General features: G+C 35.4%; 1 pseudogene; it reads left to right on the top strand.

The window, feature by feature from the left end:
- Nucleotides 1–11739, top strand: part of LOC149529591 (bidirectional sugar transporter SWEET3b-like) — a 99477-nt pseudogene extending 87738 nt beyond the window's left edge.
- Nucleotides 11740–13496: the final 1757 nt, after the last annotated feature.

The following is a 13496-nucleotide window of genomic DNA, read 5'->3' as shown; positions in this document are numbered from 1 at the left end:
TATGATAGGCAACTCGAAATGCAATGGTTCTCAAACCCAAGTCTATAGAAATGCCCAATAGCATAAAACTCATGAAACATAAATCTCAATCCAAATCATAAAGTAAATTTCAACATCCAAATCAAATAAAACATCATAAAATAAAACTCAAAACCTCTAACATACATCCTAGTTTGGCCAACTACCCTGGTAGAACCCTCAATTTTATGGTGAAATTTAATACTAAAGCTTCATTTTTACTATTTCAGAAGGATATGTGTATGGGTTTTGTGAAAAAATTATTAATTATAAATTCATAGGTATGATGTGGAAGGTAGTGTGAAATGGAGAAATTTTGCCAGATCACTCAGTATGAACAAGATATAATCCAAAAATGCATGTGTTTGTTATTTTGGAGGGAGCTTCACATGGGCAATTTGAAGTCATGATTTCTCATTAGAATCATAAGGAATGATGTGAAATGGCAAGTTTTTGGAACTTTTCAAGGGGTATTGAAAGGACCTTGCAAATTGGTGATTTTCAAGGTTTCAAGGAGCATACAAAGGGTGTATTGTGAATTGATGTTTTTTTTACCAAATCACAATTGATATTTTTAATGTGCCTTAAAATGGAAAAAAGGGATTTTTCATTGCATTTATGGTGTAGGAAGGAAGAAAATAACAAGGGCCAAAGGCACACCCAGCTATCCAATCAACCTTGCAAGAGTCAACATAGTGAAAACAAAACAACAAGAGAACAACACCAAGGAGAGAATGAACAAAATGCTTATTGATTCATTAGATAATCCACATACATGCCTAGTTGTAAGGCCTTTTGGGTTACGGCCTAATAAAAAAATTACAACTTGCAAATTCACAATCCTACTTCAAGTTCACACTTCCAGATACATATCGGTTATTACCATCCTCTAAGTTCTACTTAAAACTCAATCCTAGACTTCCTTAAATACTTGTGTGGCCATAGGTCAGCCTATCACAAAAGTAATCCTTACACTAAATTCATGTATGTCCATAAGTTAGCTCACATCAAATATTAACTACCTATACCAAAATTAAATGTGAGCAAGGTTGGCCCAAATTTGAACTAGACACAAATAAATTGGCAAACAAAGACTTCACAAAATACTATCACTCAGCAACCACACGAGCTCAACATCCAAAGAGTCACTCGACATCAACTACGAACTCAACATCTTCCAACACTTAGCAACCATGAAGGAATCAACAACCAAAGGAATCAATCAGCTAAGAACTCGACATTCACTAAATGCTTGGCACCAAGTACTCAATAGCAATAGGAAAAATGAACAAAAGCACAAGATTACAAGGCAACCAGGATGTTCATGCATTAGACAACCAAGGTTGGAAGAAATGATTCTCCTGAATCATGCAAGTGTCACAACCTGAGCTAAATACAACTCTGATTGAGAAATCCATGTAGCATCTTCAATTGGTATATTCTTCCACTTCACTAGATACTCATAGTAATCTTTTCCTCTTGTGCTCTTACCAACTCTCTGATCCAATATCTATTCAACTTCTTCAATCTGCTTCTTAGGATAATCTTCTAATACAACAACTTCATCATCTGACTCATGGTACTTATATAAACCAGAAACATTGAATATAGGAGATATATCCATGTCATCAAGTAACTCAACTTCATAATCATTACAACTGTCAAACTTCTTCAAAATCTTACAAGGTCCAAATTTCTTCATCTTTAGCTTACTATATGTTCCAATAGGAAATCTTCCTTTCTTCAAGTGAACCATCACCTCATCACCAACTTGAAAATTATGATGTCTTCTAGACTTATCAGAATTCTCTTTATACTTTTGATTACTTTGTTCCAATCTCAACTTCACTTCCTTATGCAAAGACTTCATAAAATTAGCAAATGATTCTCGTACAACACTTCTCTTTTCTTCACCAACAACATCCCTTAAATCTAATACTCCTCTAGGCTATATTCCAATAATAATCTTAAAAGGTGTCTTCCCTATACTCTCATTCATAGAAATATAATATGAAAATTTAGCTTCTGTCAATACCATCTCCCAATTACTGGGCTTGTCTCCAACTAAACATCTCAATAAATTACCCAAGCCTCTATTCACAACCTCTATCTATCCATCTGTTTGTGGATGGAATGTAGAACTAAACTTCAACTCAGTACCCATCTTCTTCCACAAAGTCTTCCAAAAATAACCAACAAACTTACTATCTCTATCAGAAATAATACTTCTTGGTATTCCATGCAATCTAACAATCTCTTTAAAGAAAATTTTAGCAACATGCTCAGCATCTGATGTCTTCTTACATGGTATTAAATGAACCATTTTAGAAAATCTATCCACCACAAAAAATATAGAATCATACCCCTTCATTGTTTTAGGCAACCCAAGAACAAAATCCATATTGATGTCACTCCAAGGTTTCTCAGGAAAAACAATAGGTGTATAAAAACCAGTATTTTGACTTACTCCTTTTGCAACTTGACAAACTCGACAACTCTTCACAAATTTTTGAACATCCTTATACATTTTTGGCCAATAATGTTTCTCTTTCAGAAAACTCAATGTCTTATCAATTCCAGAATACCCAGCCAATCCACCACTATGCTTTTCCTTAATCAAATTAACTCTCATATAACTTTGAGGGATACACAACTGAATACCTTTAAACAACATATCTTCTTGAATGAAATATTCATCATACTTACTTATGTGATATGTTAGATTTGGTGCTCTTTACTCTCTCCACACTTTAGAAAAATTAGGGTCAGTATCATACAACTCTTTCATTTCATCAAAACCAAGTACTTCAATCTTCATCTCAATCAATAAAGAGAATCTTCTGCTCAATGCATTAGCAACTCTATTAGTAACTCCACTCTTATGTTTGATCACAAATGTGAAACTTTTCAAGTACTCAACACACTTCATATATCTTTGATTCAATATATGTTGACTTCCCAAGTACTATAAAGCTTTATGATCAGTATACAACACAAACTCCTTAGGAATCAAATAATGTCTCCACTTCTTCAAGGTTTGAACAATAGCATAAAACTCTTTATCATACACAAAATACTTCCTTTTAGCATCACTCAACTTTTCACTCAAGAAAGCAATAGGTTTACCTTCTTGACTCATTACCACTCCTATTGCATTACCACTTACATTACATTAACTTGAAATACCTTATTGAAATTAGGAAAAGCCAATACAGGCAACTCAGCAACTTTTTCTTTCAAAGTCTCAAAACTCTCATTTGAATTCCTTTTTATCTCCTCTCATTGTTTCAATCATAACATTACAAACAACACTAACATTCCTTATAAACTTTCTATAAAAAATAGCCAAACCATGAAATGATCTTACCTCACCCACATTCTTAGGTGTAAGCCATTCCAAAATTTCTTTTACCTTCTTAGGATCTATCTTTAAACCATCAACTAAAATCACAAATCCCAAATACACAATCTCTTCTTGCATAAAAGAACACTTCTTCAAATTAATCATCAACTTCTCCTCCTTAAATCTTTGCTATACTTGTCTAACATGCTCAAGATGTTCTTCCTTAGTCCTATTGAATATCAAAATGTCATCCAAATAAACAATCACAAACTTACCTAAGAATCTTTTCAGAACTTCATTCATCAATCTCATGAAAGTACTAGGTGCATTAGTCAAACCAAAAGGCATAACCAACCATTCATACAAACTATATTTTGTCTTGAAAGTTGTCTTTCATTCATCACCTTCTCTAATTTTGATCTGATGATAGCCACTCTTCAAATCAATCTTGGTAAAATACTTTTCTCTACTCAAAAAATCTATGATGTCATCCATCCTCAGCATAGGAAATCTATATTTCACTATGATCCTTTTAATAGCTCTGGAATCAATACACATTCTCCATTCCCCATTCTTCTTAGGTGCTAATATAGTAGGTACAACACATGGACTCAAGCTTTCTCTAATCAAACCTTTCTCCAACAATTCATGCAGTTGTTTATTAAGTTCTTCATTCTATGTAGGTGTCAATATATATGGTGGTTTTTTTGGTAAACTAGCTCCAATAATCATATCCATACAATGACTTATACTCCTTACTGGTGGTAAATCATCAAGAATATGCTTAGCAACAATCTCTTTATACTCATTCATTAATTATGTAATTTCTCTTGGTACTTGGTAAATACTATCATCTATCACTCAATCACCACTGAATGGCACTCAGTTAACACTATTTTCTGGTACTCAGTTACTATTGACACAACTCAATTTTTTTGGAATTATAGCAAAACAAACTTGATTCTTTTTAACTTCCTTTTCAAATTGCTTTCCATTAACCATGCAAACTTTTATTGCAGTACAACTAACCTCATCTAGACTTTCAATCAAAAGCAACAATATTTGCTTCTTCCCATTTACCCAAAGAGTATATTGATTCAATCTTCCATCATGTACAACATATCTATCATATTGACAAGGTCTACCCAACAAAATATGACAACAATCATAGGCATAATATCACACAACACTTCATCAAAGTAATGTCCAATCTTGAACTTCACAATACATTGCTCACTTACCAATATCTTATGCTCATCTTTGATCCATCAAAAATGATAGGGTTTAGGATGCTTTATCTTTGGCAAACCAACTTTGTAACTAGCTCTTCTAATGCCAAGTTTGTAGAACTTCCATTGCTAATGATTACCTTGCAACATTTTTCAGCCATCTTACATCTTATCTTGAAAAGACTTCTAAGGATAGGTTCCTCATCACTTCCCTTATTAATAGGGTTCTTCTTACCATCATATTTCCTCCAACCTTAGGTCCACTTGGTGAACCCTCACCATCTCCTTGAATTGCAACATTTATGTTACCTTGCCTACTTTTAGATGATCTACATTCAAAGCATCTAGGCCCTTCTTTACCACATCTAAAACAATTACCATGAAAACTACCTCTAGAATAAGAATTACCTCTTCCTCAATAAGAACTAGTACCTCCTTGGTAAGAATCACCACCTTTCCATTCAGTCTTTTCTTTTTCATCATTCTTCCATTTAGATTTGCCCTTTTCTTGTGCAAAATTGTCAGATTTTCCATCTCCTCCATAAGATCTACCTCTACCTCTCTGGAGTCAACCATGTCTGCCTCTTTGTCTTTGTTCATGCTTCTTAGTCAAGATCTCCTCAGCCTTCAAGTTATATTGGTATGCTTCCTCCACACTTTCCAATTTCACAAAACTTATTTCATCTTGAATTCCAGATCTCAACCTATTTATGTACCTTTCAATTTTCTCAACATCATCATCCACATGTCTAGATCTAATGTCTAATTTATAGAATTCCTCAGTATGCTCTTTCACACTCATGTCTCTTTGTCTTAAATCATTCATCTTTCTCAACAAGCTAACTTTGTAATCAATAGGAAGGAAAAAAAATTTAACCTTCTTCACTAGCTTACCTGAGTTATGATCTTCTTCTTTCCTCTCCTTTGTCTATCAATTTGCAAATGCTCCACTACAGCGAGGCATGTCCTTTCAACCTAGTAACTACAATCTTCACCTTCCTATTATCAGGATTATTTTCATACTCAAAGAACTTCTCCATTTCAAATATCCAATCCAACACGGTATTGGTGTCCAATTTCCCATCATAACCTGAACAACTTCGACAACAAGCTTTGAATTTTCCCTAGACAACACTTTCAACAACTTTGCTTCATTTTGGTCTTCTATAGGTTCTAGATTAGGTTTTGGTGCTATTGCTTCATCATCACTTACATCATCAAGATGTGCTCCTCTCCTCTAGGTTGTCTCCACAACATCTAACCTAACTATAATCTATCTCAATGTATCCAATATTGCATTATTAGCATTTCCTTTTCCTTGAACCATCTTACAAATTAGGTTCCTGCAAGATCATAACCCTCTGCAAGTTATAGGTCAAATCCATAGATCTGCAACCCTACAACCAAATTCACTTAGGTTTATACATGATCCAATCACCACAAGGACAAACCTTGAGCTCTAATACCACTTGGTGTAGGTAGAAAATAACTAGGACCAAAGGCACACCCAGCTATCCAATCCACCCTGCAAGAGTCAACATAGTGGAAACACAACAATAAAAGAACATCACCGAGAAGAGAAGGAACAAAATGCTTATTGATTCATCAGATAATTCACATGCATGCCCAATTGTAAGGCCTTCTGGGTTATGACCAAATACAAAAATTACAACTTTCAAATTCACCATCCTACTTCAAGTTTGCACTACTAGACACATATCGCTTGTTACCATCCTCTAAGTTCTACTTAAAACTCAATCCTAGACCTTCTTAAATACTTGTACATCCATAGGTCATCCTATCACAAAATTAAATCCTTACACTAAATTCATGCACAGCCACAAGTCAGCACACATCAGATATTAACTACCTATACCAAAATTAAATGTGAGCAAGGTCAGACCAAACTAGAACCAAACATAGATAACTTGGAAAATAAAGACTTCACAAAATACTAGCACTCGGCAACCACATGAGCTTGTCATCCAAAGGGTCACTCAGCATCAACTATGAACTCAGCATCCTCCAATGCTTGACAACCATGGAGGACTTGGCAACCAAAGGAATCACTTGGAAACAACTAAGAACTTGACATCCACTAAATCCTCGACACCAACAAAGTACTTAGCAGCAATAGGAAAAATGAACAAAAGTGCAAGATTACAAGGCAACCCAAAATTCTCCTACATCAATTTATGACTATTATAGTTTTGGAGAAGGTAATTAGATAAGCATGTGAAAAGGAAAAATGAACATTGTCAAAATATCTTGAGAAGTACATATCAAATTTTACAAATTTTAATTGGAAAAGACAAAAATATTGTACATACACAAGCCAAACATGTGTGGAATGTAGTCGACAATATTTTTGAATTAATGGGTCATTAAATGCCATTGTTTTATGAAGACCTCATTGCAAATTAATTTTGCAAGAATTTTTTTGGCATGCATTTTCTGATAAAGTCTTCAGGGCTACAAAAAATTTGATTGTAGGTGTGAAGATGGATTTTCCAATTCAAGAGCATCCAACAGGACAAGGGCCCAAGACAATAGCACAACCTGATATTTTCCCTAAAGGGGAAGATCAAGTTGATATCATTAACAATATGTATGTAGTTGCATGGGATCTTAGAAAAAATTATGCTAGCTATGTAAGTGAATGCCATGAGCTCAAAGCAAAAGAAAACAAGGTCAAGATTGAACAGATAATGGCAGAGTGGAGAGAGAAACTAAGAGATCATGCCTACGTCAATGATATGTTGGATATGTTTTGTGGCCTCCTTCTATAATATGATTATGAAAATCCTTTTTTTTTTTTAAATCTAAATATTATGCTTGATCCAAATAATTTCAATTAGACAATTTTTGAAAGGGTTTAAAGCATTTGTCACACCTCTTCACTTTCTATAAGAAGAGGTACTAGGACCCTAAAAGGATATCAAGATATAATAAAGCTTTACTTATAGAAGAATACAATTAATCAAGGCATAAAACAAAATCAAACAACTTGTGGGTATTTTTAGTGGATACTATAATTATCCATGATTACATTATACTCTTTTTGAAGTTAATAAAAATACTTTGTTTCTTTCCAAGAAATTGTGCAGAATAATCTCTTATCTACATTTAATAGATTGTCTTCTTGGATCTACATTATCATTGATAGATTAAAATCTAATACACTCCTTTGATAATTAAAATTCACAGGCATTTTGTTTTTTATTCAATTGGTCTTCCAAGATCAAAGTTATAAAAGAAAGAACTAGGGTATGTATTAAAGTTGTATGTTTGGTGATTGATGATATGTGCACGCTGCCTCTAAAGGGTTTGATGATCTTTAAGTTTTTACCAAGTTAACTCTATTGTGCCCAACTACAACAAGGAACTAGTATAAATTAATTTCAATAAAGATTGTAATCAATTGAAAGAATTTATAATTAATCAATAAGGTTTGGTTTCTCCTTTTGAATAACTTGCTATCTCAAGAGTATCAATTAGTAAAATTTGCATAAGCTATATTAAACAATTATCGCAAGGGATACACACCTAGGTTAGCAAATCCTGGAGTGAAGAGGATTCGATCATTAAACATTAATCCTAGTCATTGGCCAAATTATGTTGGATTATCTAGCATTGAGCAAGCAAGGCTCATAGGTTTTCCAACCAAAAATTTGAGGAACCAACATACCTAAGTCACACAAAACTATCACAAAATAAATATTATGAGACTTTAAATAAAACATAAAGAAAGACATAGTTTTCAACCATATAGTTCAATTCCACCATTTTCTATATTTATATCGAGCCATAAGGATGTGTTTAGCAATAAAGTAAGAATATACATGTTTACTTAATTTGTTAGGCTAATATACTTGTTGTGGTTTCACAATGCATGCCCCATTTTTCCTAGAAATGAGTACCCCCTACTTTATTTTTTAGCTTTATGGATCCCTAGTCCAAGGTCTGCATCAATTTTAGGGTTTTGTATAATGTCTTTGGTTAGATTTGGGTCTCAGTTTGAAAACCCAAATTTCAGAAATCATCATCTCAAAGGTTAAGTTATTTTTTTCCAAGAAAAATAGTGCACTAGCACACCTCACCAAGTGTACTAGCCTACCAAGCACCCAAAGAAAGTATTTCCCCCTTGGTAATGTGCACCTACGCAACTGCGCAGCACCAAGGGGCGCACTAGCTCCCGAGTCTATAAAACCTAGGACCCCCTCACCCTTTCTTCACTTTTCTTCTTCCAAGCTCTCCATGTTACATAATCACACCTCTTGAGGTGCACATCTTCGTTGCTCTCTTCACACCTATGCAAAAACACAAAACATTAGAACACCAAGTAAAGGTGCATTGTTGCACACCTATCTAGTTGCATAGTTGCGCACCTTTTTATTTTGTAAAAACATTTTTTTTTTAAAGAATAATAATAAAAACTTAAAAACATTAAGAAACTCTTAAGGACTCAAACCTAAGTAAAGGTGCACAACTGCACAGCTTTATATGCCTTTTACTCATGCATTTTAAAAAAAGATATAAGGGTGTACACCAAAAGCACCCCATGAGGTGTGCTAGTGTGCACCCTCATATATTAAAGCTTAACAAGGAATAAGACACACCTAAAGCACCTTCAAGGTGTGCTTGGTGTGCCCTTTTTTGCATATAAGGGATAAATTTAGTTTTTTTTATGTTTTTTATATTTTAGGGTTTCTAGATTTTTTCCATGTTATTGTTAGGATTTGAATTAATTGATTTTTCTTTGACTTTGGATTAATAGACCTTGTTTTTGTATAGATTCAATGGCTTCTTCATCATCCTCCCTTGCTACTATTGGAGTTGATGAAATCCAACTCTGAAGATGCCCAAGATCACCTGCATGTGAAAACCTGTCAAAGAGAAGCCAAGGAAAGAAGATCGTGGAGCTAGGGAAAAACTCTAAATGGACATGAGAGAGAGAAACAAGAATGCAAACACAAGAAAATATGTATTTACAATATGTAATGTGAGATGTTATGATGTTGTTATGAAATGAGGGAGAGACCTCTTATAAAGGCCTCATGGAATCTTCTAGAACAAGCTAGAAGATGCTAGGAGATAAGTGTGACAACTAAGCATACATCCACATAAGGTGGGAAGTCCTCGAACAATGTGAGAGGATAAGTATGACTTAGGAGAGAACAAACTCCCATATTGTCAAAAACTTATAACTAACTCCTAGACTACAACTAATAAATAAATGCATTTACCTAAGTAAGCTTAAGTAAATAGAATAAATAATTAGTAAATTAATTATTTACTCTAACACCCCCCCTTAAGTGCAACTTAGGGTAATGTCTTAAGCTCACAAAACTAAGATGAAATGCATAATGGAGAATGCATAATGGGTCCCAGCAATGAGGCCATGTTAGGTACCCATGAACAATTCAACAAAATGCAACCTCTGAAAATGGGGAAAGAGAGAAAACCATGTGCGAAAAACCCTCCCCCAAAAAGAGGTAAGAACCTAGTGAAGAACTGAAGAAGCCTCCAACTAGGGAAATGTCCCCTAAAATAGGAACAAGGAGTGATCATGTAGAAGAATCATTGAAGCATGAAGAAGCCACAAAATTTTCCATCAAGAAGAAAAATTGCTAATTTGAAGAACCTCCATGGAAGAAGAAGGCACGAACCGAGCATGTCTATATGGTAGATGATCCATCTTATCGAAATGCATAGGTAGCCAACCACTACAATCGCCTTGTATGTAGGATCAACCACTGAATACATAGCTCATAGTAACAAAACATCAAACCAAGGATGCATTAGAACAATAACATAACCTCCCCTTAATGCAGACAGGGTGTGATGATAGGCAACTGAAAAGATGGGCCAAAGTCTCCTGCAGACAAACCAAGAACGACGAGAGAGAAGGAGGTATAGACACCTATAAAGACACGGTCACACTGACACTGCATGGGGCTAATGTCATGGAAGGGACACTCACTTGACAAAGGGAGAATACCTAAAATAGATAAAAACTATCCCCCCCATGGTGCTTTATAAAAATAGTGCATGTACAACTGACTCAAAAATAATGTTCATGACCCCCAAAATGCAAGAGTGGCACTTTATCTCAATGTGATACATATAAATACTTCAAAATGATAGCTACAATGATCAAAACTAAAAACAAGCTAATACAAAATAAAGTACAACCTAAAACAAAGGAAACCATGTCAGAAAAATGATCCTTGGGCCTAAAACACTCAAGATATCCACCATATAGAAAAAAATGCCAAAACTATGATAGAAAGAGCATGGGCCAAAAACTAAGAAAAAGGACCACATTTCTGAAAAGGTGAAAGAACCAGCTTTCCAAAAATATAAAGTTTTAAAAATCTTGACATGGGACGCAAAAAATATGCATGTCGAAGTCAAAAACACAACTTTGGACTTCAACTAAAAAAATGGGAAATAAAAAAAAGCATCAAAACTTAAAAATACCTAGACCAATGTATTTGTCTCAAAACCAGCTTTTTGGCACTTCTTTCGGATTGGAAAAATACCTCCGTATGCTCAAGTTATGGCCAAAAAATTGAAGGTAGGTCAAAAAGGACCTAGAAGGAGATGTGCAAGAAGGATGATGATGTAGTGTTGATGTCATGCTGATATCAGCATGTCACTGGGTTAAAATTGACAACCCAAAGCCCATCAACTCAAAAAAAGATGCCACATGGCAGTCGCGTGGCAAGGGTGACATGGTGGGTCCACGTGGCAAGGTGCCACATGGCACCCAACTACGTGTCACCCTGCACTGTGCCAAGTGGCAGAAAAATAGGTGTTGATGATGTTGTTGACTATCTATTGACTATGTGAAGGACACAGATGTATCACTCCAAATGGCTGAGCTCGTAGGAAACTAGCGAATAAAGGGTTGCCACGCAGGCTGGAGGAGTGGACACAATTAGAGTGGTGCTAGAGGCAGTTCAGCTGGAGGAGGTTGCAGAAGCTGGTGGAAGCAACACGGAATGGGCCAGAACCACCAGTGGTGGCAATGGAGAAGGGTTTCACCACCGGTGGAGCTCTATGGGCGGGTGGCCGCAGGGCCATGGTGGTGCTACGGCAGCCCGTAGGTGGAGCTCTAGTTGCATGGTAGTGGTGTGTCGGTAGCATGCGATTTTTTTAATTATTTTTTTAAATCACAAATTGTCTGTACGACCATACAGAAGGGCCTGCAAGCAAAAAAAATTTGCCTCCTGGAGCTCTATCTCCAAAATTAGTAAGTTTTATATGAAACCTGATTGCAAACGACCTTTCGAATTCAATGGCAGTGTCTGTTTGGGCTGAAAGTGTTTCAAAAATTTGTTGATCTCCTGATTTGAAGAAAAAATGCACAAACAAACTAGGGTTTTTGACTCCAAATCACAGCTTCAAAAATTCTTCAACCAAGCAGTAGCAAGGAGGCTCTGATACCATGTTGGAGTTGATGAAATCCAACTTTGAAGATGCCCAAGATCACCTGCATGAGAAAACTTGTCAAAGAGAAGCCAAGGAGAGAAGAGCGTGGAGCTAGGAAAAAACCCTAAATGAACATGAGAGAGAAATGAGAATGCAAACACAAGAAAATATGTATTTACAATATGCAATGTGAGATGTTATGATGTTGTTATGAAATGAGGGAGAGACCACTTATAAAGGCCTCATGGAATCTTCTAGAACAAGCTAGAAGATGCTAGGAGATAAGTGTGACAACTAAGCATACATCCACATAAGGTGGAAAGTCCTCGAACAATGTAAGAGGATAAGTATGACTTAGGAGAGAACAAACTCATGTATTGTCAACAACTTATAACTAACTCCTAGACTACAACTAATAAATAAATGCATTTACCTAAGTAAGCTTAAGTAAATAGAATAAATAATTAGTAGATTAATTATTTACTCTAATAGCTACAAAGATAGTCCCAAAATCAGTAGTGTTCAATTTTTAAGGTGCTCCTATGAAGTCATGCTTCCAAGATGATTATTCAAAGATCCAAGACACTGAACTTGGTCATATTGACTGGAACACATTCTTGGTATTAAGCAACAAGCCTACGAAGAGGTCCCCATTGATATTCACTTTGATCTAATCAAGACTTGTTAATGAAGCATCACATCCAGTATTAGTACAATCTTTTGAATTGATCATGGCATTAGCAGAAAACTATGTACCTGAAGAAAGGGTCGTAAAGAGTATAACTAGAGAGATTGTCCTAGGTCTCTGACCTAAGAACATAGAGAAGGTGTTCCATCTTCCAAGAGCATATCAGTTCATTAGATTAACCTATCACCAAGTGGAAAGATGGTACAAGGAACATGTAGAGGAAGCATCTGATATCATCTAGACTTCACACCTCATTGAAAAGACTCCTCTAGGGTGTAAAGTAGGCAAAGTGGACAAGACGAGAGGATACATGGAGAAGATATTGGATATACTATAATACTCTTGAGTAGAGTCATGGGGTTGCCAGCATCAGGACACCTGAATATATGGATGGTACACTTTATTGAGACTATCAAGATGGTGAAGATGCCAATTGATTGGGCTTCCATTCTTAGTGAGAACTTGGATGAATAGCTGATGACAGTTAAGAGTATACATAAATTTTATATGACATCATATTTGGTGTACTTGTTAGCTACAAGGGTGGTAGATTGTCTAAGACTGTTCAATAAGGGTGGCATGCAAGATGCAAATGCATGGCCCTATATAGTATATCCTCAACTGGTGAAGAAAAAGCTTCTAGAGCATAGCAAGGAATATAAGATAGTAAATGATGCATTTATATTCACAATTATCTAGTTCATTGAGGGGGATTATGTGAAGAGGATGTCAGAGGAGGCAATGGCAAAGATTTTAGAAGTTGGAGCCTACTACATACAGT

Source organism: Cupressus sempervirens, chromosome 11 (genome assembly GCF_028749045.1).
Source record: "Cupressus sempervirens isolate cs-2001-9-10 chromosome 11, ASM2874904v1, whole genome shotgun sequence".
NCBI lineage: Eukaryota > Viridiplantae > Streptophyta > Pinopsida > Cupressales > Cupressaceae > Cupressus > Cupressus sempervirens.
The sequence above is the reverse complement of the archived record's forward strand: the minus strand, read 5'-3'. Positions and strand labels throughout refer to the sequence as shown.